This window comes from Phoxinus phoxinus, assembly GCF_949152265.1.
Source record: "Phoxinus phoxinus genome assembly, chromosome: 3".
Classification (NCBI taxonomy): Eukaryota; Metazoa; Chordata; class Actinopteri; order Cypriniformes; family Leuciscidae; genus Phoxinus; species Phoxinus phoxinus.
Window position 1 is genome coordinate 11,629,232 of NC_136878.1, and position 26,987 is coordinate 11,656,218.

General features: G+C 39.5%; 1 long non-coding RNA gene across 1 annotated transcript in view; it reads left to right on the top strand.

The window, feature by feature from the left end:
- LOC306995930 overlaps positions 1-17,064 on the top strand; it is a 31,981-nt gene extending 14,917 nt beyond the window's left edge. The window contains exons 2-3 of the long non-coding RNA XR_013796951.1: positions 6,647-6,802; positions 16,950-17,064. This is a non-coding gene — a long non-coding RNA (uncharacterized lncRNA). The remainder of the gene's footprint in view (positions 1-6,646; positions 6,803-16,949) is intronic.
- Positions 17,065-26,987: the final 9,923 nt, after the last annotated feature.

Below are 26,987 nucleotides of genomic sequence, written 5' to 3' on the forward strand. Positions count from 1 at the left end.
CTCCCACTCGCTCTTCTGCACGAGGTTGTCTGAAGAGGTGAAACCAATTTGTTTTCGATCTGTGAACACGGCTCCCTCTGATCCCCATGCGTTCTTTAAGACAGGCCTTGATTATTGTTCTATGGAGGCCTTCAAAGTCAGCCTCAACAAAGACCATCTCAAAGAGGTGTCAAATGTACAAGGATTCACAATAAACACTGTCAGATTTGACAGTTCGCTCAGCATGTAGCTTTTTGAATGCTATATTGGCAAAAAAATAAATAAATCATAATTTATGCGTTAGTCTTTGAGAAAATTAGCCCTTCCTTGTTAAAATAGCATTTGTTACCTGTTTCATGTCCATAATGGAAAATCTGGAAAATTGTATCCATCGCTAATTCATTTGACGTTATTATAATTTAATAGACAAATTATATTTAATGTGTCTGTATATATATATCAAATATTCATGTTGACATTAAGTTCTGATTAAACATCTGTTGCGTATTGAATGGCTGTCTGGGGTCGCACAGCACAATATCATATCACTGTGTGTGTGGAGTTTGAGAGTGTATTTGATCTGTAACCAGAGCCATGGTCTTCCCTCACCTCTCTGCTCTCTAGAGCGCCGTGGCTGGCGTTCTGTTCTCCCTCATCCGCCACATCAAACGATCTCATTACCTGCTGTCATATCTAAGCTTCTCTCTCTCCTCTCTTGCTCTCGCTTTCTCTCTCTTTCCCAGCCTTCTCCTTACTTTACATTGAAACACAGAATTATTGTATTTATACTAGCTGATGTCATGCTCCGTTCTCCCTCTGAAGTCTCTCTGTGTGTGTGTGTGTGTGTGTGTGTGTGTCTCCAGAGCCTCCCTTGCCGCCCTCCACCAGCCCACCGCAGACGCCCCTCTATAAAATTCCCTTTTATTTATTGCTTGTTTGCTTTTTATTAGGTGGCGGCGCAGACCCCATCCGTTCCCTGCCGTTTGATGTGCGCTGCTCTCTTGTCACTGATTACAATTCACATCTGCAAAAAGACAGAAAGGAAGGAAGACAGGTTGTTAAAAAGAAAAGAGCAGGATGCTATCGGCTCTGAATAGGGGATCACGTTTATTTGCCATCCTCCATCTCTTGTTTCTCCATGGCCGTGTCTCAATCCACTCCCTTCAGTAGTTTCTTTCTTTCTTTCTTTCTTTCTTTCTTTCTTTCTTTCTTTCTTTCTTTCTTTCTTTCTTTCTTTCTTTCTTTCTTTCTTTCTTTCTTTCTTTCCATCCATCTTTCTTTCTTTCCATCCATCTTTCTTTCTTTCTTTCCATCCATCTTTCTTTCTTTCCATCCATCTTTCTTTCTTTCCATCCATCCATCCATCCAGTTTTATATCGTTCTTTATATACCTCATATATCGTTCTGTATACTACCTGTAATCTATTGTGTCCTGTCATTCTATCCATCTGTCTGTCTCTGTCTATCTATTTTTCTTATATCTTTATTCTATTCTATCGTACTGTATATCGTTCTGTACCTATATACTACCTGTAGTCGGTATACCTCATAATGTCAGTGTACTTTTTAACAAATACAAAGATGCACAATAATACATAAAACAAATTATACCAGAATAATATTGGTTTATGATGTGCTGTACAGTTGATACTTGTTTTAATATGTTATCAGTGCCTCATTATTAAGTAGATCAAGGTTCTTGCTAGTGTTCAAATTTATGTTGACGATATAGCCTACTAGAATCACAGGGAACTAGGGAGTGTAATGAGACCCACCCCGTGTTTCTTTCCTTCTCTGCAGGATTATCTGAATTGCACCCGTCCTAAATTACACCCCTCTTTCTGCCTCCGTATGACACGCCTAAAGCCACTAGTCTGTTCTGAGTATTTACAACTGCTTTGTTGCCTTTTTCTCTTATGCGCATATCTGTGAAATGGCTTTAAGACTGGGGATGAGAGATTGCTTTTGGATTGGTCTCAGCTTTCTAATCCTCTCTCACTCTCTCTGTCTCAATCTCTCTCTCTCTCTCTTTCTCTTGTCTCCCCTCCTGCTTGGCAGGCCCACCTGGAGTCATTAATATCAGCAGCTCCACCTGTTAGCTCCAGGGCGGTGCGACTGCAGCCAGGGCTGTCATTAGCCTGAGTGAGGTTGTGCTCCCAGCCCGCGACCTGCCTCGTTTGCCTGCCTAATTTATTTACTGCGAGTCAGTGGCAGCGTTGGGACTCACCATGGTCGTCCAGAGAGCTCTCTTTCTCTGCCCCTCTCTCGCTTTCTCTCTCTCCCTTTAAAAAACCAAAGAGTAGGCGCCGTAAATTATATGAATGGAGCTCTTTAACAGGGCAGGGTGAGCGGAGGCAATGATTGGTCACAGTTTAATGGGACTCCGGTTGTGCTTTAGAAAACTCTTAAAGCTGCCAGACTTCGGTCAGTTTTTGCTTCACAGCATGCACAATCGCTAAGTAAAGTAGCGTCTGGCTTTCTGACACTGATAACAATAAAATGTCTAGTGCAGAAAGGGTGTTTCATTCTTAGTCTATGTGAAATCAAAAAAGGTCCTGGTCTTGAAAATGTCTCCTTTTTCCCTCAAAATTGACAGTTGTCATGGTAACATCACAAATTTGTGGATGTTAGATGGATGTATTTGACATTTGTTTTTCGAGAGAGCAGTATCCCAATTCTGAACGAATTTACCAGACAACATTGCAAAAAAAAAAGAAACAATGCTGTTGGCATATGCAATGTATTAATGAAGTCTGTTACCATGTGGTAACAACCTGTCACCCAACGACTTAAGAAAACAATATTCATCTAATCGTTCACACTAAGACACTACTGTTTAATGTTTGGGGTCAGTACAATTTTTGTATGTTGCTGAGTCTCTTATGCTCACCATAAGTGCATTTATTTTATCAAATACAGTAAAAAACGTAATATTATGAAATAGTCATACAATATAAAATAACTGTTTTCTATTTAAATATATTTTAAAATATAATTTATTCTTATGATCTGAAGCCAAGTCTTCAGTATCACATAATCTTTTGAAATCTTGCTAATACGCTGATTAGGTGCTCTAAAGGCATTTCTTTATTATTATCAATATTGTGCTGCTAAATGTTTTTGTGGAAACTGTGATACTTTTTTTCAGGATTCTTTTTAATAGAATACAAAGTAAAAAAAAAAAAAGTATAACAATTTAAAAGTTTTTACTGTCAAATTGATCAATTTAATACATCTTTGCTTAGTAAAAGTATTAATTTGTTTTCACAGAATGTAAATATTACTAACCACAAACATTTGAATGGTGGTGCTGACATGCTTATTGTCTTAAATAAACACTCCACTTTTTTTGGAAATAGAGTTAAACAGTTGAGTTTTACCGTTTTCGAATCCATTCAGCCGATCTCCGGGTCTGGCGGTAGCACTTTTAGCATAGCTTAGCATAGATCATTGAATCTGATTAGACCGTTAGCATCTCTCTCAAAAAAATTACCAAAGAGTTTAGATATTGTTCCTATTTAAAACTTGACTCTTCTGTAGTTTCATCGTGTACTAAGACCGACAGAAAATGAAAAGTTGTGATTTTCTAGGCCAATGTGACTAGGAACTATACTCTCATTCCTGCGTAATAATCAAGGAACTGTGCTGCCGTACCAGCAGCGCAATGATATTACAAGTGCCGGTCACGTTGGAAGTTACCTAGCTGGGGACTATTTTCAGGCACTGCGTAATATCATTGCGCCTGCTGGTAAAGCACAGTTCCTTGATTATTACGCAGGAATGAGAGTATAGTTCCTAGTCATATTGGCCTAGGCTTTTATATCGCAACTTCGCAACTTTTCATTATCTGTCAGTCTTAGTACACAATGTAACTACAGAAGAGTCCAGGTTTAAATAGGAAAAATATCTAAACTCTTTGGTAATTTTTTGTAGAGAGATGCTAACGGTCTAATCAGATTCAATTATCTATGCTAAGCTATGCTAAAAGTGCTACCGCCAGACCCGGAGATCGGCTGAATGGATTCAAAAACGGTAAAACTCAACTGTTTAACTCTAGGGGATTTGGAAAATGAGCATATTTCCAAAAAAGTGGAGTGTTCCTTTAACAACCCGTCACACAAAGAATTATGGGAAAAATCACATGACATTCTGATCTTTCAAACTGAAAAATCTAATACTAACAAAAATCAGACTTGAAATTTGCAGATTTCAAACCACCTACAACTGATTGGATGGGACTTTATGTGTTTTGTTCCTGTTCATACGACAAATCATAATCTTTGATTGCTTGCCATTGTAGTTTACCATTGTTCAGAAACATTTTTCACATGCGAATCCCAGTCATTTCAATTAGAATCCACGCAATCTGGAATTTCACATAATGGTAAAAGATATTCTGCAACAGGTTTGAGTGTTGACCAACAGAAAGCTGCTTGATTAGAAAGTGATTTCTGTGTGAGCTGTGCTTCATCATTACAGTATTTTCAGTAGACAATGGAACTTTTTTGCGCATGAAATTAGCCTTCTCTTCATCACTTCTGAGATAAACATTGGAGCTGTTTGGGGCAGCGTGAGGCTGAAGACAGCACTGTGAAGGTGCTTTGAAGAGCAGAGACTGGTGATTAATGCTCTCGTAAAGGAGGTGAGCTGATTTTGATGGAGGGCTTTATAGATCCTGCTGCCTTGGAGGGGTGGCAGGGTGGAAGGCGGTTTCTTATCCATTTATGCAGCTTTCTGGAGGAAAGCGGAAGTTATCAAACTCAATTTGACAAACCACTGCCCAGCTGCATGTACCACAGAGGTCCACTGAGAACTCGACGTGTCACCGTGAGCCATCTCCATTTGAGTCCAGTTAGCCACGTGGTCTCGGTCTATCAAAACAGACAAAGTGAGCCTTCAGGGTGGGCGCCTCTGGGGTGTACGCACGCACACATGCACATACACAAACGCTGCAACAACAACCTCAAAGAGCAGCTGTTTGTCATATGGCGCTATCAAGAGCTAATCATCCAGGAACGACTGGCCTCTAACAAACAATAAATCAATAGTTACTATGGCGATGGAATCTCAGGGAAAACAGCAGGGCCTTTTGACGCAGGCAGGTAATGAAATGATAATACCTTGCAGATGGAGCCGTTGTCAAGGAGTCGCTGACCTTGAGTGGCTTTGTCACTTTTCCTGCAGGTGAAGAGGAAAGAGTTCTGTCAGCGGGGATAGCGGGGGGACCTCAGGGGAGCATTTTGTGCACCTGCACTGATAAAAATTACCGTATGTGTGTGAGAAAGAGAGCCTTTAGGTGAATATAAAATCGTTTTTATTTCATTGCTATTTTTTAAAACAGTTAACTGTCCTCTAGGTAGATTTTAAAGCATCATTGTGTCACTTTTTAATGACGTTTCTTCAAGCATTTCCTGTTTCTCCTGAGACCTTATTCATCATGGTGTCAACATTTTAATCCCCATTAAACATTCTAAAAGACAGGAACAACTTTTTATAATGTCAACCATGTCGTGTCACTTTTAAGTGTTTTAAGTGTTCTTAAAGACCCCCTGTGGTGAAAATCAAGTTTTTCATGTTTATATGTCTATAGCCGTGTTTCCATACCCTTCAAATTGAGAACTGAAACTACGCCCAATGGAAACACGTAAATTTTGCGAAAACTCCCATATATAGCAAAAAAGTTTTTACGCTCACCTGAGGAATATTTTTGCAAAACTGCACTGGAAACAGATTTTCCATATTTACAGGTCATCTGGCGTACGTAAAAGTTGATCATTCTTTAAAGATGACGCGGTATTTTTGTTATCATAAATAACAAAAGAATTACGTGATTACTGGATTCTAAACAACAAAGAAATGCCAGATAATGGCTTGCAGCAGATAAGAGGGAGAAACACCTCATATGTGCCGCTCCCAAGTATAATGGGCTTTCCTTGCCATTAATGCTTGGATAACATGCCTACGTCTCCTTCGATTAAAAAAAATGGCTAGTGCGGTGGCTGGGATATAAACCTAACATCCGTTGCCATGATTTTTGGAAAGATTTATCGCGAGAGGAAAACATGACTTAGTCACATAACATTGATTAATGGAAACGCCGTCATAGTTTCCTTACATCACTTGTAACCAATAACGTCAATGTATGGGCGGGCTTTAGCATTTCATTACCTGAGAAAGATATGTCTTTCTTCACTGACGTTCTAAGTTGTTCAAAGCATTTCTAAGGATACTGATTTTTAGAAGGCAGCTGTTAGCTGTTAGATAACGTAGTCAAGCAAAAGGCTAATCATATTAATTACCGTTATGTGTCCGACGTTGTAGAAAGCAGTATATAAAACACATTACCATTCTGATACATAGACTTGTATACGAGTTGACTGAGTGGATCTCTGAGCTGGTGTGAGTGAGTGAGTGGAGGCGGGGCTAATTTGCATATTCATTGATCCGTGTATATTAAATAAAGTAAGGGTGTAGAGTTACATTCAAGCTTTTTTAAGGCATGAATAAAAAAAATCACAGGAAAAAAAAACTTTAAATATATAATTTTGGTCATCAAAGATGAGTTTTAAGGGACTACAGGGGGACTTTAGGTTAAAAAAAAAGGAACACAAACACTGTCTTTCTCTGTTATGAAACATAATCAAACAGCATTTTCTTATTTTCTCAGGTGAAAAAACGCCTCCGGTTTCATGTCTGACTTCTCTCAGTGTGGGCCGACCGCCATGCAGGGGTGCAGGGTGAAAGGTCACGCTCCAGGAAGCACTTCAGAGAGGAAGTCAAACTGAGCAATTGCATTGTGGATACACAGTGGGTGACCATGAGTGTAAGTGTCTGCGAGAGCGACAGAAGGGGAGGGAGAACTAGAGAAAGAGGGATGGAGAGAATCACACTAGAGCTGATGGTGTTTAACCAAGTGCATTTAATGTTAGAGAATCAGTTTGTTTGGATGGTGTGGTTTACTAAAAAAAATACAAGTGGTTAATGGCTCCAGTTTGTTTTGCAGTTGTTGGAATACAATTGCTGCATGCAATACACGTAAGAGCCCAGTCTGTTGTGATTGGTCTACTGCTTACAGTGCGTGTCGGAAACGAAACGTCCATTACCATAACTGAACTTTGGCTCCGGAGGCTTCTTAGTTTGCCGGTTAGCCGGAGACCTACACAATATAAAACACTAAACTACACATTTTGAACACCCGGTAGAAAATATATACATAAATAATTAATCATACTTACAGTTTGGGATTCTGAGGAGCAAGTTGGTCCAAATAAAGTAGGTACTGTCCTATGTTTAACGGATAAGCATTTTGTAAATCCCATTAAAGTTGTATTGCTGTTGTTTCGCTGTGGTCATTTTAACCACCGACTCTTCACATCCTCATCCTCAGAGCAGAGAATAAGCGTCTTCTCGGCATGTACACAACACGAACCAGCTACAGTGTTTGAGGCAAAGTAGACGTTGTTCGCGGGCAGCCGGTGAAGACCATAGGTGGGCATTATGCTAATGTGTTATAGCGTTACATATGCAGGTCGTGAGAGCGGAATTCCTGATGATTTGCTTTGGCGGTTCGGAGTCGATTCTTTCTTTTGGGAGACTATGACTTTATTTATTGTGTGCTTTCGACTTTACAACTTTGCAGACCATTTACATTAATGGACAGCTTTATTACACACTGAATGGAAGGTAATATTCGAAAAAGCATAATAGGGGCACTTTAAAATTGGAGGGGCATGATGGAGCAGATCTGAAAATTGCTTTAGCGGAGAACCCATAAGAAGAAACATACAGAGAGGGAGACAAAGAGAGACCAGAGAGAGAGAGAGAGGGAGAGAGAGAGAGAGAGAGAGAGAGAGAGAGAGAGAGAGAGAGAGAGAGAGAGAGAGAGAGAGAGAGAGAGAGAGAGAGAGAGAGGGCTCCCTGCAGGCCTCGCCAGCTCAATCCTATTTATTGATTTTCTGTCCACTCCTTCAATATGTGGAATGTGCGCGGGCCAATAGATGATGACAAACGGGGCCACCAGGGACAGCAGCGGCTCTAATTGAACTTGATGGAGTACAGCTGAGGATCAAAGGTTGCGCACACTCTGTGACATTACAGGTTCTCCTCTTGCGGAAATAGAGAGACGGTGCGCGTGGAGTGGAAAGGCTGGCAGGGAAGAAAAAGGTGTGATCCTCTATTCCAGCCCTTCCCTCCCTCATGTTCCAGGTCATTTTCAAAATATTATGACTTTTACAGTCATGAAAAAGATTTTAAATCTAAAAAAAGAACAGATATCAAACCTTTAACACTAGATTTTTTTTTTTTTTTAAGAATTAGAATTTGCTAGGTGCCTGAGTATTTTTTTTCTCTGTTATTAAGCATTAGTGGAAGGTCTAGCACGTTTTCAAAAAAGCAAGCAATTCATTATATGTAATGTATATGTAAAATAACTTTTTACCCTTTAATTCATGTCATTAGTGTGAAGAAACTAGCATTTTGGAAAAAAAATTGTACTTACTAAATTATTAATATAATGTAGTGATTTCAGTCATCTTTTATGGGAATTTGTCAGTGATGTTAGTTTCTTTGGTTACAATATTCTATGCCTATGCTGCATTCGGTAAATAAAATATTATAATTATAAATTAAAATTTATTTTCCTAAATCTTTTATTTAATAGTCAAAAGAGGTGAGAACAGAGCTAACAAGCCAAATCTATTTGCCTTTAACACTCATAGATTATCTGGACATGTGAGCTTGTAAAATAAAGTAATGAACGAAAGATAAATTGTCCTGTATGATTGATTAGTACCGGTAATAATGTCAAGAAATGAATACATACTTACAATTGGCTTCTTAGAGAGAACTGTATTCAAAATTTCAACATTTTGTAAGTCATAAAGTCAACAGTTTTTGAGAATGACCGTCCTCCTTCCTTTAATTTCACTGTTCGGTCAAGCACAATGGAACCTGGTGCTTTACAATAACAACCTCCTGCCAAAAGCACAAGAAAACAAGGGGAGAAGAAAAGCTCTGTGCTCTATTTTGATGAAAGTAACAAGCACAGCTTGTCGTAAATAGGCTTTCTGAGGCCTGAGGCAACTCCTCCCCCCAGGGGAGCCGCTTTCTCTCTCTCTCTCCCCGGGCTGCTGTCGCCAAGAGGGCCTTGCAGCTGACACGGGAAAAAAGCACAAACAAGACGTGTCTTCAGCTGTTCTGACAGAGGGAGGAAATGATATTTTCTGGGAGAATGCTCACTTGTTCACTCAGGTTTTTCTTCCCGCCTCATGAGGGAATAAGACATGAGGACGACAGAGGAAAAGCCCAATGTGAGGGGTTTTTTTTTCATGAAAGTGCTGCTGCATCTTAGTGTAGTCTTTAATTTGAGGTTTACTGGAAAGCCTGGAAGTGGAACCCTGCAGACTTCTGGAGTCTGGAGACGTGTGTGTGTGTGTGTGTGTGTGTGTGTGTGTGTGTGTGTGTGTGTGTGTGTGTGTGTGTGTGTGTGTGTGTGTGTTTCTTATTGTTGCTTTGTGTTATTTCTGTTGTTTTTATTTCCTGTCCTCTTCTTATGTTGAACTGTAAAATGTTGTAACATTTACACATGTGTTGTGGAGTGCTGTAATGGATTGAGTAAAGAATTCATATTCATAAGTTGGAATCTGAATTGAATTGGCCACATCCCCACGGAAGTTGAATTGAAATTTGAATTGGAATGACAGGAAAATGAATTTACTTGTAAAGCAATAAAGTTAAACAAAGGTAATGAATTCTGAAAAAAGAAAGAAGTCTCTGTCTTTCTGTCTGTCTGTCTGTCTGTCTGTCTGTCTGTCTGTCTGTCTGTCTGTCTGTCTGTCTATCTATCTGTCTGTCTGTCTGTCTGTCTGTCTGTCTGTCCGTCCGTCCGTCCGTCCGTCCGTCCGTCCGTCCCTCCATGTCTTGACAAACTTTGCTTTTCTGGTTAAAAACTTCATTGAATTTCTAAATTTTAATTCTACCTCCTTACATTCAAAATCAGATTGCAGTTCTCTTAAAACTCAATTAAAATGTAGAAATATAGAGTTTGAACTCGAAAGGAATTCTGAATTCAGTTCTGAATGGCACACAACCAGGGTGTTGTGCTTTGTTGTGTTGTGTTGCTGTGCAGTGCAGTGTGGTTCATGCCCCAGTGGCGAGGGCCAAGCCTGGCTCGTCATGCTCTGCTTGTCTATGTGCACAGGCCCCTGATCCCTGATAACCCAGATGTGTGCTTATTCAAATGGGAGCAGCTCCAGGCTTCCCCTTGCAAATAAGGGGCCATCCGCATGTATTGTCACACAAATTAAAAACGGCCGTTTGTCTGGCGGATAAGAGTCTGTGAGAGGTGTGTGCACGTCTGCGTGAGAGTAAATGAGAGAGAGAGAGAGAAAGAAAGGTGTGGACACATTCCAGCCGAGAGTCTTTGATGTGCATGCCCGTTCTCCTCCTCCACTGAACCTTGGTACTTCCACTTCTTCCTGCTGCTGTCATCTCCGTCCCTCTGGAATAAAGGAAAGGAAAAAAGAGAGAAAGTGATTTTCTCCACACCACCACCTGCATTTGAGAGCTTTGAGATTTCAAGTTTTTTCCCTGAATAAATCTTCACCCCTTTCTCCTCCGTTGGCTCAAATCCCTAACCGTATAAGCCAGTCTGGTCCGTCCCAATAATAAATGTATTGCCGGCCAGTCTCTGTGAAAATAGGTTCAGCACATATATAATACACTTTAATTACTGCCACATTCAGAGCTCTGGACACACTGCTGGTTATCCTGTGAGCGTGCAAACGGGCACACGCACACGCAGGACAGCCTGTTGTTTTTGGTCAGGCCTCACGGATGGTTCTGTCAGATTGTATGAAGCTCGGGAGTGAATCGGATCTATGTGTAAATAAGTCTGTCCCTCAGACTAAGGTTTTAATTTACAGTCTTTCTCTTGATCTAGCTTTACCCTACCCTCAGGTAATTCTGAAATCTCCCACAATCCCATACTCTCTCCCTCCCTCTCTGTTTCTGTGGCTAACAGCTGGTGTCTGTGTGCTTCCAGCTGTGTGCTTGTATAAAATCTCTCGTAGAGTGGCATATTTAATTTTGAAATGCCCATTTCTCTTATTAAATGATTATGAAGACAGACGATGAGAAGCAACCAGTGTAGGAGAGTATCTAACCAAAAGTAGCTGCACTACTAACTTAAGCGTGACAGTAGTACAACTGTATAGTTAAAAAAGTGTTGCTAACAGGATACAATTTTATTTAAAAATGTTTACAATGAGTAGCGATATAGCGACTAAATTGCTACACATTGCTGTTTTTAAATTCACATTGCAGGCATCTTCGCAGCTAAGCGAACTGAGGGTACAATCAAAACAAATATATTTGATCAAAATTGATCAATTTAAAGTACATTTTAAACTGTAATTTGTTCCTGTGATGGCAAATCTCATCATTACTCTTCTGTGTCACATGATCCTTTAGAAATCATTCTGATTTGGTGCTCAATAAATATTTCTTCTTATTATCAATGTTGAAAACAGTTGTGCTGCTTAATATGTTTGCAGAAACGATTATACTTTTCTTTTGAATAGAAAGTTCAAAAGAACATTAAAAATATAAATCTGTTATAACATCATAAATGTATTTGCTGTCACTTTTGATCAGCTTAGTGTATCCTTGCTGAATAAAAGTTTTGATTTTTTTTTTAAAAAGAAAAAAAATCTTACTGACCCATAACTTTTCAACAATAATGTAACTTAGAAAAGTTGGATTCATTCTAGTGAATTGGTTCATTTGGACAGTTCAGGTAAATGAGCAGATTGAAAATTATTTACTGATTTGAATACAGAAATTTAGTTTGTGTTAGTTTTATTGTTTCAAAAAACTTTTTGTTAGTGATTTGGTTCATTTGGACAGTTTAAAGTGCCCCATTTATGCTACTTTAAAGTCTCCTAATTTTGTTTTGAAGGTCTCCAACAACAGGTTTACATGCATCAAAGGTCTTCCATTTTCTCATAATATAAATTGCACATCACCACATTTTTCAATGATTCTCACACGACTCGATGGATGAAAATCCAGCGAGGACTTCTTGAACTATTCTGCTCTGATTGGCCAGACAGCCCAGTCTGTTGTGATTGGTCTATCACTTACAGCGCTTGTCGGAAACAAAAACACACATTACCATAACTTAACTTTGGAGGCTTCCTAAAACTCAGCGATTGTGCACACTGTAAAAGACAGTAATGATGACGTCGATTTTACCATATCAATCCGAGTGTGAGTCCGAAGATGAAACATTGGAAGAGGAACTATTCAACCGAACCTCCAATCTCAAGGACGACTTTAGCAGGACGTTTCTCAGTGATCCGCTACTCAATTAGAGGAACAAAATGAGATGTTGCAACTGTAATCCCTCACCATCAGCATTAACAAGAGTATATCCATCAACCGATGGATATGTTTCTAATTTTTTTGCGCTGCACATGCGGGAACTTTATCAACAACAGCGCATACGTTAGCCGACCACGTGAATGACTGATTTAAAAAAAAAACTTTGTTAAACAAATCTTGTTCCATCCTTTATCTTTCTCTGTAACTTTACTCAAAGTAGTAAGAAGGACAGGCATTAATAGACACAATTTTAGGTAATAGTGGCCCACAACTGCACTGTAAACCCGAATAAGTTGGCAAAACTCAAAACATTTAAGGCAATACATTTTTATTTTGTACTCATACATTTTAATTGTTCTTAACTTTAAATGTTTGACTACGCTAATTCATACAATTAACTTAAAACTTTCATGTAATCTCAATGTGAACACTTTTATTATAATAAACTTAGCTAGCTTTAACAAGCTAATCTGCTAACATACTAATGTATTAACATAACAGCAATAGCATGTTATACAGAAGCACTTGATGTATGAGTGCAATAATATAAAGGTATTATTTGCTCTCAAATCAAGCTCATGCACCACTTGTCACCATGATGGTAACTATCCTAAAACCAACATTAACAGAAATTCTTCTAAATTAGCATAACAAAATCACTACTAAATATCCCACTTAAGTAATTGCACAGGAAGATGTTACCACCTGCTGGGCATTGCTGCCTGTCGCACCTCCTCCAGTGCCCATGGGTCAGCTGCAGGGTCATCAGCCAGAAACCACCATTCACCGACGTTTCGCTCCTTTAATTCTGGAACGTCTCCTGGTGGCGGAGCAGTGACAGGAACGTCTCCCTGTCACCCCCTGCAGCTGATAGCTGTTCTCCCTGCAGCTGTAATCTGGGGTTAGATGTTCTTCCCCCAACACCTATCTTTCCTCCTCAGCCAGAGCCAAAAGCTACCTTTCTCTGCCTCCTCTGCCAGATCCTTTGTTGCCCTCCTTAGCCTCCCTCCGGTCACTCTTACTTCCCTCAACCCAAGGAAACCCTTGACAACCCAAGGAAACCTCGGCATCCGACCTCCACTGGGTAGATAATCGTCTTCCAGCCAGCCTCCCGGCACTCAGCAGCGAGCTCTGAATACTTGGCCTTCTTCCGTTCGAAGGCGGCCTCGATCCCCTCCTCCAGTGGTACAGTGAGCTCAATGAGGTGCACCGATCTTGCCTTGGTTGTCCACACCACTATGTCTGGCCGGAGAGATGTGGTGGTTATTTCCGTGGGGAACTGGAGCTGCCTGTCCAGGTCAACCCTCATGTTCCACTTCTGGTTGGGGGAGAAGGGCCTTGTTGTTTCTCTTGATCTGGTGCTTCTCCTTACCCCTCCTTCCGAACCAAAGATGGTGGGGTCCTCTGCTGATGGTGGTTGTTTGCTACCCTGTCGACACTCCTCCAGTACTTCGGCTAGTTTTCTCAGGACCTGATCGTGGCGCCATCTGTAGCGTCCCTGTGAGAGAGCGATCTTACAGCCTGATAAGATGTGCTGGAGACTTGCGTTGGGGGCATTGCAGAGTACACAAGATTCTTCATTCCCAAACCACTGGTGGAGGTTCCAAGGGCATGGAAGCGTGTCGTAGGTTGAACGAATGAGGAAGCTAAGTCTTGCCTGTGGGATCTTCCACACGTCTGACCAACTGATGTTCCGGTTCATGATTCCCTCCCAGGTTGTCCAGCTTCCTTGTCGACCCTGCGACACGGCCTTGATTTTGTAGTGATCTTCCTCCATCCTCGTCACCTCTGCTACCACCATCTCCTTCCTTTGCTTGCGATTAGCCTTGGACCAAAATCGTGGCGTCTCTCCCCATCCTAGCCCTGCTCTTCCTGCCTGAACTCTGCCCATGATCTCCCGGTGTTGTAGCCGACCGACAGCTTGATCGACCTTGGTTTGGGCATTCCACTTGCGGCCAGTAGGAACTTTTGCATTTGCGTTCCTTACTGACTCGTCTGTGGACTCCCTCAGCTCGAGAACCAACCTGGTCTTTTCTTGCATGTAGCCCAACTGTATGGACTGCAGTGGCAGCTGCAGCATATTTTCTCCAAATAGACCGGTTTCAGATAGGCACCGTGGCAAGCCCAACCACTTTCGGATGAATGAGTTGGCTTTTCCGTCCATCTTACTTACGGTTGATGAGGGAATCTCACTCATTTTCAGGGGCCACATTATCCTCCTGTAGAGTGTAAACTGGTAGCACCAGACCTTATACTTCCCAGGGAGTTGGCTTTGGTCGATCCTTGCCAGTCCGTCAGAGAGCTGCTTCATGACGGTTTTCCCCATCTGTCTGATAGGTCTGCAGTGTACTGCCTCCCCAGGCTTTTGATGGGTTGCTCTGATAGGAGTGGGATTTTTTCCCCTCCAACAATGAAGATGGTCTTGTCATTTCTGACTCCTCTCCTGAGGGACAAGCTCCGGGACTTGGAGGGCTTGATCTTCATTCTTGCCCATGACATCAATTCGTCCATCCTCTTCAGCAGTCTTGATGAACATGCTGCTGTCTGGAGGAGGCTGGTGACATCATCCATGTAACTCCTCAGTGGAGGAAGCCTCTTACCAGTTGGGAGTTTGATCCCCCCAACCATTTGCCTTGCCCCGATGAGGATTATCTCAAAGGCTGCTACGAACAGTATTGGAGAAATAGTGCACCCCATCGCGATTCCTACTTCGAGCCGCTGCCATCCGGTGGTGAAGTCCTGGAGGGAGAAACACATCTGCAAGTTTCTCATTAATGTGTTATTAATTAATATTAATATTGTGCAACATTAATATTGCACACAAAAAAACAATATATTACACTTAATTTTAGCATTTACTCTCCGTTTCGAGTGCCATCGGCAAGGCATGCTGGGAAATAGACATCCTAGCCGTTTCAGTTAAACTTAAGTTCGTCTAAATGAAAATAAAGAATTTCATAAAACTCAAAACAATGAAACAGTTCAGTTTACAGTACTTATAATATATCAGTTCTGTGAACTTGAAAGAAAAAGAAAGTGCTAAATACTCATAAAAGTTAATTTGACTGAAATAATTAGTTTCATTTAAGTTTGTCCTACTCAAACCAATTAATTATTTTGAGGGTTAGGGTTTACAGTGTTAGCAGAAGTATTTCAGTAAGACAGTAATAACGTGAATTAGCTGGTTAGCCGGAAACTTACACAATATAAAACACAAAACTAGCATCCGGTAGAAAATACATTAATAATTAATCACACTTGCAGGTTGTGATTCTGAGGAGTAAGTTGGACCAAATAAATTGGGTACTGACCCATCTTTCCAGAGCAAGTGTTTAGCGAATCCCGAGATTTGAGAAGCAGTCGTCAGTAAAATGACGTTTGAGGGCTGGTCAAGTTGAAAAATGTGTCCTCAGTGACGTAGAACCGGCAGTCCGTGTGGGATTCGAAATAAAAAAAGGCGGTAAAGGCGGTTCAGAGTCGATTCTTTCTTTTGGGAGACAATAATTTATCGTGCATTTTCGACTTTACAACTTGGCAGAAGGTTTACATTCACAAACAGCAATATTACAAAATACACACTGCATAAAATGGAATATTCGAAAAACCATAATAGGGGCCACTTTAAACGATTGACTGATTTGAGTGCAGCATTTTAGATAATTGTATAGCTAATATTTAATTAAATGCAGCTCATTTGAATAACTATTGAAAAGAATTAGCCTTTTGTTTTTGTATTTAGTGTATTTGTTACTAATTGAGGATGTTCATTAATTAAATATATATATATATTGTTTTTGTCTCTGGTTAAATAATAAATTATGTCATTGGATAGTTCAAAATGTTAAAGATATCACCCCCTTAGTATCTATGTACCAATAGCTTTTAGTTTGGCAAGCTACAGCTTTGAAGTAACTTCAACAAGACTGGGAGCAACACTTACTTGCACTTCTTGTTATTATCATTTCAGAATCTCTTATTGACCCGCTCCAGGCCTTGACTTCTTGCGAGTTCTGAATGTCTAGTTCTCACCCCTGTTCAGAGGGCAGTTTCTCTCAAAGAGCTTTTGCAAAGTGTTGTATTGAGATTGGAGAATTATATTGACATTAGTTGTCAAAAATGCCTTGCACTGCGAACGTTTCTGTGATACACATAACTCTATCTGGGTCATCTGTTTGTTTCCTGTTGTGGCTTGTACTATATGAGACTCTCTGAATGCTATTTTACATTCTGCTTTAGACGTAAAAAAGACTGGTTTTGTTGACATAAATGATGCCAATGCTAGTGAATACTGACAGGAGAATACTTTGTTTTTTAGTGCTTTCTGGACACACCCATTGACCACCCACAGTCATTAACAAAACATCGAATGCATATTGCGCTTGTAGTAGATAACTTTTTTATGTATTTTATTTAGTTTTATTGTTTGTTTTGAGACTTTTGCATATGCAAATGCATATGACAATCTTTTTAGAATGGATTTGTTCTTGTCTCTTTTCTTTCACGTAATGAATAATGGTTAACATGTTACTTTTTCATTTTATTTAATTTAAGTTTTTCCCCACACAAATCTATTTTTGTTTTATCTTCAGACTCTCACCTGCCTGAATAATCTGCAAAGTGGGCCAGATATGAAAGGCACAACATGAATGGTAGCTCTAAATGCTTCAGAACTGCTGAATCATACGTAACTATATCCAATATAAGCTGCACTGTTTGAACAATGTGCATAACTGGAATTTAGAACTGTGTTCATTTAAATTCTTTTTGTAAGAGACAACAAGCTGTCTGTTGCAAAATTTGTTATATAATTAAATCTCCTATCGGGTACTGACTTGTGTGGGCTCTTTTTTGATGTAGTGATTTGGTCTCACCACCCAGAGCTCACTGAACTGTTCCTAATGAGAACATTTTATCTGATATGAAAAAGGGCGGGCACCACGGTTAAGTCTTTGATGTTGTGATGGTTGTTTTATAAACCACTATACAAGCACCTCAGTTACCCACCAGAAAAGATTATGCACTCCCTTAAGGAAGAAGACTGTTTTTAAACACCCTTTTCTTTCATTCTGGCGTCTTTCTTTAGGCAACTAAGTGAAAACATAACAAATAGACAGCCACTGACAAAATCGGTCTTGACATGAAGCATAAAAAAGGAGAATGACAATATATCTGCCATTTCCTGGAACAATGCTAACCATCCCCACCAATCTGCCCGTGACCCCTCTTAGCTTGAGAGTGCATGACCATGAGGTCAGATTTATGAAAGTACTTAATGGAGTTCCAAATGGGAGGAGCATGTCCATATAAACCTGCCAATTCTTCCAACATTTCTCTTCCATCCCATCTCAACCTTTAATTTCATAATTTGTCCCATGCTCTAGTGCCCTACTTGCGGATACAAGGCCCAATGTGTCTGAACATTATAGGTCACTGAAATTATATGAACATACATTTGTAAAAACATCAAACACATTGTGACATATCAACAAAATAACTTGAAGAAAATGGACCATGTAATGCCATGGTTTTTGACATGTACAGTAATGGTGCCATTATATTCTTTGAGGTACCTTGGATTATCATGTAAATGGTATGGTACATGACTATAGTTTAGTGTTAGGGACCAAGCATCCATTCTTATCAGAACCGGTTGCATTTCTTGAATGATGTTTGGTTCTGTTAATGGCTCTCACATGCATTGTTCTGCCGATGTGCACGGAACGGACCCTTTTCCAAACTGTGATCAACATCGCAAATCTAGTAAAGTTTTTAATATTTTCATTAGAAATATTTTTATCTTGTCAGTAAATGACAAAAAAAAAAAAAAAATTAACGCTGATGCAAGGATGTTTTGAATATAACAGCTGAGGGAGTGACCGCAAATTTGACATTTTCTCTCTTCTGTAATCAGTCTCTCTCTATTTTTTCCCTCTTTTGGAAAGGCGTGGAAATGCTATTGCGGATTTTTTTCTTTTGCTATTAGAGAAAATGCAAATACAAAATATCACTTGCTAGAAGATTACCAACTATGACAACTTCTGTTTCTGAGAACCCCGGAAATGCGAAAGGATCCCTACCTTTCTAAAACACCCCTACTCAATTTCCTGTCCTTGACACTTTTTTGGTAAATCAAACACATAAATCTTAAAACTGTGAGACTTAAATCCCTTACTGACCTGTTCGTATGACCACGTGTAGTAAAGATCTACACATTTTGATTTTTGTCTGTAGTATTATCAAAATAAATTAAATGAAATATGTTAAAATTATGTTTTAGTATTTTTTGGTTAAATTTAGAGATTTTGTTGTATTTCTTAGATGATGTAAAGCCTATACATCTATCGAAACGCATCTTTTGAAAGAGTTGTTAACTTTTTCATTTCTAATTAACTGTCTCATCATTTGGCAATGGAAGTGCATTTAAGTTTTCCAAATATTTTTCCAATAAAAGTTTTGAATTGAAAATTGTTAATGGAACCGTTAAAGATGGTTAAATTCTCGTGTGATTCCCATCCCTAATGGTAATGAATAGGGCCTTTTCACACTTGACATAGTTAAGCCTGGGTCATTGTAAACACTGGTTAAACGGAATCCTGGGTTATCTTGCCTTCCCGTTTCACACTGATCATAATTTACCTGGGGTTAACAATTAATTCTGAGTATTCGTAACTTTCGTAAGCTGCTGTTTTACACTGTACATTCCTAATGGGTAAATGTCCTTATTTGCATATTTGCTGTGTCGATGTCATTGATTGGACGTATGCCTCATACAATGATTACATTAATGCTGAAGCATTGCGCATCCTTATTTAATATATAAACTAAAAAATTTATTTAGGCAAAGGCCCTTCCTACTTGAGAAACTTAATTTCGGTAGCTTCTCCCTCTCGCAAGCTACGCTCAAGTAGGTTCATCTCATTAACCACTACCAATGCCCGCACTTCCTTCGGCCGTTTTTCTTTTCAGTTTTCTGCCGCCAATGATTGGAACGAACTCCAAAAAACTTTAAGGCTTGAATCTATTGTTCCGTTATCCACTTTCAAACGATTGATAATTAACCTACTGTCACACCATTGTTCATGTTAGCATTATCATTTTCCTCCTGTGTAAACTAGAGCAATTATTATTTATAATTTTCTCTCTCTGTACTGTTACTTGTTAATAATGCAAACTGCACTTTACTTTCATATAGTTTATTTACCTAGTACGTTCTTAAGCACTGATTCCTAGGAATTGTCTAGTTATTGTATTTTGATTTATTGTTGTATGATGTGCTTCAACTGAACACCTGTTTGTAACCTGTACTACATTGTCTTGTCTTTTATGTGTAACTTATTGTTGTCTGCACTATGACGCTTTATCTTGGCCAGGTCGTCGTTTTTAATGAGAATGAGTCCTCTATGTGCCTACCTGGTTAAATAAAGGTTAAATAAAAAAAAATAAAAAATAAAAATAAACGACTTTACCATCAAGTTTATCCTGAATGGACTTATCGGATTGTCGCGTTTTCTGTCAGCATTGGACATTTTTCCTCTCAAATGCTGAATTAACTGTTTATATATCCAGACAGCAACATAGTGTCGGCCCAGATCCGGCCCACATCTGGTATGCGTTGAATCCACATGTACCAGATGTGGCCCGGATCTGGGCTGACACTAGTGTTTGTGTGTATGCACAGTTTCTGTGACTATAAAAAGTATGTGAATATGAGGCATGCGATTGGTTGTCTGCTGAGCTGTACCATTCTAACACAGCATCGTATCACACTGTACAAGTTTGGCATCGCAATGCAGGGTTTCATAACCCCGGGTAAAAAGCGGTGCTAACCCTGCTTCTAAATTAAAAGTGTGAAACTTTCCTTTATACCCTGGGTTAAAAGCAGGGTTTAGATTGGAACAACGTCAACTCGGTGTTAAGTGCTGTGTGAAAAGCCCTTTTCAGTATTATGTTAAAGGATAATTCCGGTATTTAACACCTTGAGTCTATATTGTAGTTTGTTTTGGATGAACAAGAGTGGTGGACAACATTTTTTTGACAATGGTTCCTCTCTCGAGTTTTTGACTATAATAGAATTGGCCATGGACCCATTTAACATTGGAGTCAATGGGCATGTCCGAAAATGTCGTTAAAACAGCCAATAATGTTAGTTTACAAAACTGTTAAACTCACCGAGTGGTTAGTGGTGTTCGTTGATGATTATAAACAATATATCGTCGCAATATATGATTCCAATCCGTTTATTTTGCTATAGTGGAACTATTTTTTCAGACACTTCACAACTGTGTAACTTCCGCTCAATATTTGAAACTGAAGCGTTAGCACACTCCCGACCACTTGATGGCGATAACTGATGTTTATGTCTCGCGGGACACTCACGGTCACAGTCGAGTTCAACTTCATATTACAAGTAACAATTAATGAAGGTTTTGTTTGTTTATTTCGCTTACTCTCCCGGAGCACAGTTGCTCTGCTCGCTAGCCTTATGAGAAACGGAAGCGAGCAAAAAGACTACATCGACCAAATGTAAACAGCCCCCTTTCCGTTTCCGGTAGCGCATTTATATTAACGAGCACTCAGTCCTTCAACAGAATTCAATGGGATTTTACTAAATGACGAATAAAACACGACAGAAACTGTATTTCGCAACACTTTTTGTTTCTGGAACATCAACTAACATCACTAATCACTCGGTGAGTTGCACAGTTTTGAAAACTAATGTTAAAGTTTGTTTTAATGACATTTTCGGACATGCCCATTGACTCCAATGTTAAATGGGTCCATGGCCAATTCTATTAGTCAAAAACTCGAGAGAGGAACCATTGTCAAAAAAATGTTGTCCACCACTCTTGTTCATCCAAAACAAACTACAATATAGACTCAAGGTGTTAAATACCGGAATTATCCTTTAAAGTTCCATAGTTTTACCATCTGACACCATCATTGTTCCATGGTACAGCCAGATCTTTACACACTGTACTTCTCTCTCAATCAATGGTAGTTTTGATGGTTTTACACAGAATAATATACCAGATTCTGTATATGTGCAGTGTGTTTTTACTGTTGTTGTGGTTTCTGTAGGGCACAGCGGTGATGTTTCAACACTAATGGCATAAACACAAATAACCGCATGACATATAGCCATCTGAAAACCCTTCGGCAATGTGTGTATGTGTGCACATATGAGAGTACGTAACAAGCTCGGCCCGTGGAGTACGGAAAGCTTCTCAGCAGAAATGTAGCAACAGTGGTGATTTATCTTACACTAACCCCACAGAGTGGCACACAATACCACCACCGTCTACATGCTGGGTTTAATAATATGGGTGAAATACATCAATTCCCTATAGGCAGCCTGAATTTACTGCATGTGAAAAAAACAATGTAAGCATGCAAATTTTTGTATCTCTGAAGCAGCGTATTTACAGGGATACAGACGCAATAAGGAAATGCAATTTGAACATTTGCAATCATTATGCAAAGATGCACATTCCTCATTAACCTCGGCAGTAGTTTAACTTTGACCAATTTGGTTGTTTAGTAACTTTATATGACTTTGCTGTTGTTGGAGCTTTTCCATCACGGTCGTCTGTGTGACAGTCTCGTTTGCGTCAATAGACTGTCTGCGTCCCATATTTCAGACAGTTTTCTCATTAAAAAGGCTGAATGTGCGCGAAAGGGCTGAAGGAAGACAAAGCGCTAAACTCTGAGTGTTGTTTAAAGGCAGTTTAAGGTGCTCTTCCTCCACACTGTGTGTGCTGTCTGTCAGAAACCTGGAGCATTTCAGTTTGACACAGCCTGAGAAAGCATGACGGCTGTGCTATTGCACACACATCGTCTCTATCCGTCATTTATTTTTCCCTCTTTTTCCACACTCTATCCATACATCTATCCATATTTTTCACAAATCTTGTTTTAGCCTCCATTTAGTAGAGAGAGAGAGAGCTATTTATCCATTTTACACCTCTCCGAATTTTCACTCTGGGTCTCTACTCTATAAAATAATAGTTCCAACCCACACAAAAACATCACTGAACCCTGTTTGCCTGCATTTATTACGCTCCCCTCACCTGCCTGTGAATGAAATGCACTGAAATACACACACACACACACATCCAACGAAGCTGAAAGTTTTATAGGATGCACTCTTCTCGATCTGATTTCACAGGTTAATTACATTGTTTTGTTGGTATGTTTTATGTTTATTCAGACAAACAAATAATGCTCATCATCTCTCAGATAATTAAATGGACCTCAACTAAACGAACACCCCCTCCCTTTCTAATAAAAAGGGCTCATCTCCACAACGTTCAAGTGTTCTTCACTTTGACAAGTGTCATTTAAAAACCGTTGTTGTTATGGCAACCACAGACTCATTACAGTTAATTCACTAATTGCTAACTGGAGCTCTGATTGTTCAAAATTACCTCAGGGACGTGGTTAACCCTTCACTTGGTATGCAGATCAGGCGGTCCGTTAGTCGCTACTGCTCATAAAGGCCTCTAATTTAGCACAATGCTCTTTAAATTCCCCCCCTCCCGTTCTCCGCTGGTCCCCTTGCATCCCAAAGCCCCATCAAGCAGTTTGTAATCAAGAGGCTGGTTGCCATGGTGATTAATCGTCGCCTTTTCTGTCAGCAGTTTTTAGAGAGATGGGGCTTGATGTTTGTTTGTTAATGGGCCGGTAAACAATGGGGATGGAGTCTTTTTTTTTTTTTTTTTTATCGCCTGCCTGGATTTTCCCGCGAAAGGCTCCAACGCTGAGTCTAAATCCTTATTGTATTTGAGCAAAGAGGGTGATGGACAAATTAGTTTTACTGAATAAGTGACCAATGTGGACACAACAGTCATTTTTGACAAACATCTATATTGCTGTAAAAAAAAATTTTTTTAGTTGTAAATAAAAGATTATTGGAGTATATTTTACAAGAAAATAATGTTAGTTTTTTGCTTTTTTCTAGTTTTTCAGTCTTGTTCAATTCAATGTTACTTGCCATTTCTATTTTATTATTGAGTGAAAATAGTTTCTAAGTAAATTCTACTCATTTTTTTTCAATGTACATTTCATCTACATTTTCTTAACTGAAAATATTGCATTTTTATTTGTTTCTACATCTTTTATGTATACAGGCATTTAAGAGATGACAGGAAATGATGTGAAGAAGAGGAGGAACAAAATGGGAATATTTACATATTTTAACATAATCTGCATAAGCACCACAGGTGAGGTCACATCATATGATTTTACCAGTGGGCCTATATGCTCTGAAAGTATAGTTTAAATACATTAAAAAAATAAAAAAATATTTGGCCATTTGGGGCTACTGAATTTAATTATTTTAACTAATTTTTTTATTTTTTCATTATTTTAGCATGAAAATTAATGCATAAAAGCTGAGGGATCTGATAATTTGCAGTTTAGGCCAATGAAATGTTAAAATGTTAACAAGTCTTGATAAAGTTGAATGGCTATAACCCATTTTAACCATTTAAAAAAATTAAAAACTGCCAGCGCCAATAGCCTCGTGGATAGCGTGCCGACATAGCGCAGTTGCGAGTCCCGAGTTCGAGTCCTGTCTTGTGGACCTTTTACCGATCCTGTACCCCTCACTCTCTCTAAATTCGGTTCCTGTCAACTAACTGTCCTATCATAATACGGTAAAAGGCAAAAACGGCAAAAACAAATGTAAAAACTTTACATGTATAGAGGTATTTGTACTGATATTGATGATTTTTACATTGATAGTACTTGTCGGATCAAAAGGAAAATAACCAGTATCACCCATAGTAGCTAGAAACATCTGTGTTCACAAACTGTAGGCGGGTTTTAGGTTTTAGTGCAGCTACAAAAACAGACACAGGAACTCTCAGTTAGGCCACACCCCTTCCACCTTTAGCCACACGGTGACGGTGACCTGACAACTCGAGCTCTCTTTCTGTTTGTACGTTCAGTCAACGCACAAAGACTTATGTCCAGATGAGAGAGAGAGAGAGAGAGAGAGAGAGAGAGAGAGAGAGAGAGAGAGAGAGAGAGAGAGAGCCCTTTGAAGCGCACACAGCTCAAAGGCCAGGAAGGCAATCTGAGAACTTCACAGGCACACAGGATAAAATTGCCTTGAACCCAGAGGTGCAGGGAAAGAGCAATTTGTGTTCCATCTGTTCGGGTACTACCTATTAAGGACATGGGCACTCCATGCCTGAGAGAGAGAGAGACTCCAAATCCAATTATTTTAGTATAGTACCACGCTTTTCCTTTTGAGGGACGGAATGTCTATATTTTGTTTTGATGTCATTGTTTTTTTTCTTAAAAACCAAGCCTCTGTCATGCTCTAGACAGGAAATCCTCTGACACTCAGGATTAAAGTGCACAGGCTGTAAGGTATAGGTCAAGAATAAACGGTCTGCTCTCTTGGTGTTTGCAACACATAGAACTGGAAGAGAGAGAAAGACCGGAAGAGAGAGAGAGACAGACAGACAGTTTTTTGTTCCTTTCCAAAACCTAGTGTGCTGCCTTCCTTGACGGTATGCCTGGTACGTACTGCACGATTTTGTTTTATATTGTACGTCCCAAACGAAAGATGACCAATCGTGGCGATATCTGTGGTCGTTGCTCCTAAATGGTGGTCGTACGTCATACAGTGAGAGAGGTTCAAAGACGGCCGTTGTCACGGTCTTGCGCCTGCGATAATTTTCGGACAGTGTCAGAACTTTAACAGGATCTTCTCACATTGTGTTTGCCGCTACGACCTACTTCCACTGACTAGCCGATAAAAATGCAACATGAAATGGCGTATTGATCATTGATCATACGTTAAAACTTAAAACTATTTACCTCAAGCTCCATTTGCAAGATTGGCATGCCAAGTTGGCCTCTTTTCCCTTGCCAAGACCACATCCATATTGTCCTCTTTTGCTTCCTCCTCTCTTTTTCAGCACACATAAAAACCACAATTGCCAAAGTGCAATTCATCTTGTTTTTTGTTTGTTTGCCACTAGTGCATGCTGATGATGTTATTCTATACTATCTTGCGTCGTAGCCTACGATCAATAGGTGTAATCATCGAACAGTCTACATACATGTCGTACCCACGTTTATTAGATCCATGTCGTACAGTGTGATTTGTAATGATCTTACAGGATTGCCGAAATGGCACATCTGTAGCAGACATTAGACAAGTTCCAGTGTTCCATAGGCTGCATAATTATGCTACTGTACCTTTAAGATACCTTAGGCCAAATTCTGAGGCAGCATCATGCGCAATCCCAAATGCTTTTTGTAGAGTTGTTTCTGTCTATCAAAAACATACACTTGTAATAGAGAATTGATCTAAGATCTTTTAGATTTTTTTTATGTCTTTTTTTCAGTCAAATATCTAAAACATCTAAAAGACTTAATAAGATAAATGATTAAATACCAAGACCTGTTTTCATGGTTTGAATTTTGAATGTAAGAAGCAACTTTCTATAGTATAAGTGCACTTTGTCTCACTGCACTGCTGACCCCCAACCCATTAAACACCCCCCCAAACACACTTATTTATACTAAACCTGTTCATCCTGAAAAATCTGATAATAAATTAAAACAAAATACACTCATATTAAACAAGTAAAATATATTATGCAGTGTTGCTTCTTAAGTAACTTTAGCATGTTTCAATGTTAACTGAAAAAAATACTTGTTAAGAATCAGATTTTTGCAGTGTGATTATCCAGATTTAATATAAAATTATTAATAATAACAACATACTTATAAGCATATAATAAAAAGTATCTATAAAAATAGTAAAGTGGTCTGTTTTACGCAATATTTTAGTGTGCTATTTATTTTGTGCTTAATAGCTTGGCCACATAGAAAACACTAGACAATAACTGTCAGTTGAAATTTCCAATGCATTTTATACGAGGAACGCTATTGGTATGATGCACAAAGTAGGACGTTCCAGACCGGTCACTTCTGAGGTTACATCAGTCAGGATGCTGTCTTGGAAGCAGGAAGATCCTCGCTGGGTTTTGGAACAGAGCTTTTGTGTTATTAAAGATTTCACTCTGAGACATGAGTGATGTGAATGGATTGGTTCCCTTAACTTTTCACCCTCTGTTGAATTAACATAACACTAGCCAGGAGGGAAGTGTGTTGCCTGGGCAACGAATTGCCACCGTTTGCAGTGGGATCAGAGTTGCAAACTCGAAGGGTAAAACCTTTAGCATCGGGTAAAAGACGGGCCCAGACGGTCTTACGCCTGTCAGAGCCTCCAGAGAGAATGGAAATAGAGTGGTGGAATTGCTTTGGCAGTTGATTACATGGCCTTAAAAAAAAAATGGAGAGATTAAAACGCTGCATAAAGTCACCCAAAGGTAATCTCATTTTATCTGATGTGACTGCAGAGTTCTGGCTCTTTTCTCAGTTGGAAGTCTCATAGGATCGGTGATGGAAACAGAAAAGACCTGAAATCGCGAGCGAGCCTCGGACTGCAAGAGATTCGCCGCTAATCAGCCGGGCCTGTTCTCGGCGGGAAACAGTCACTGATGAGAGCCACTGCAGATTAAAATGATGTATGATTGTAGATTGCGAGAATTTCAAAGTGTCTGACATTATAGCTCGGCTGCACGATGATTCCCCACACCCAGTGG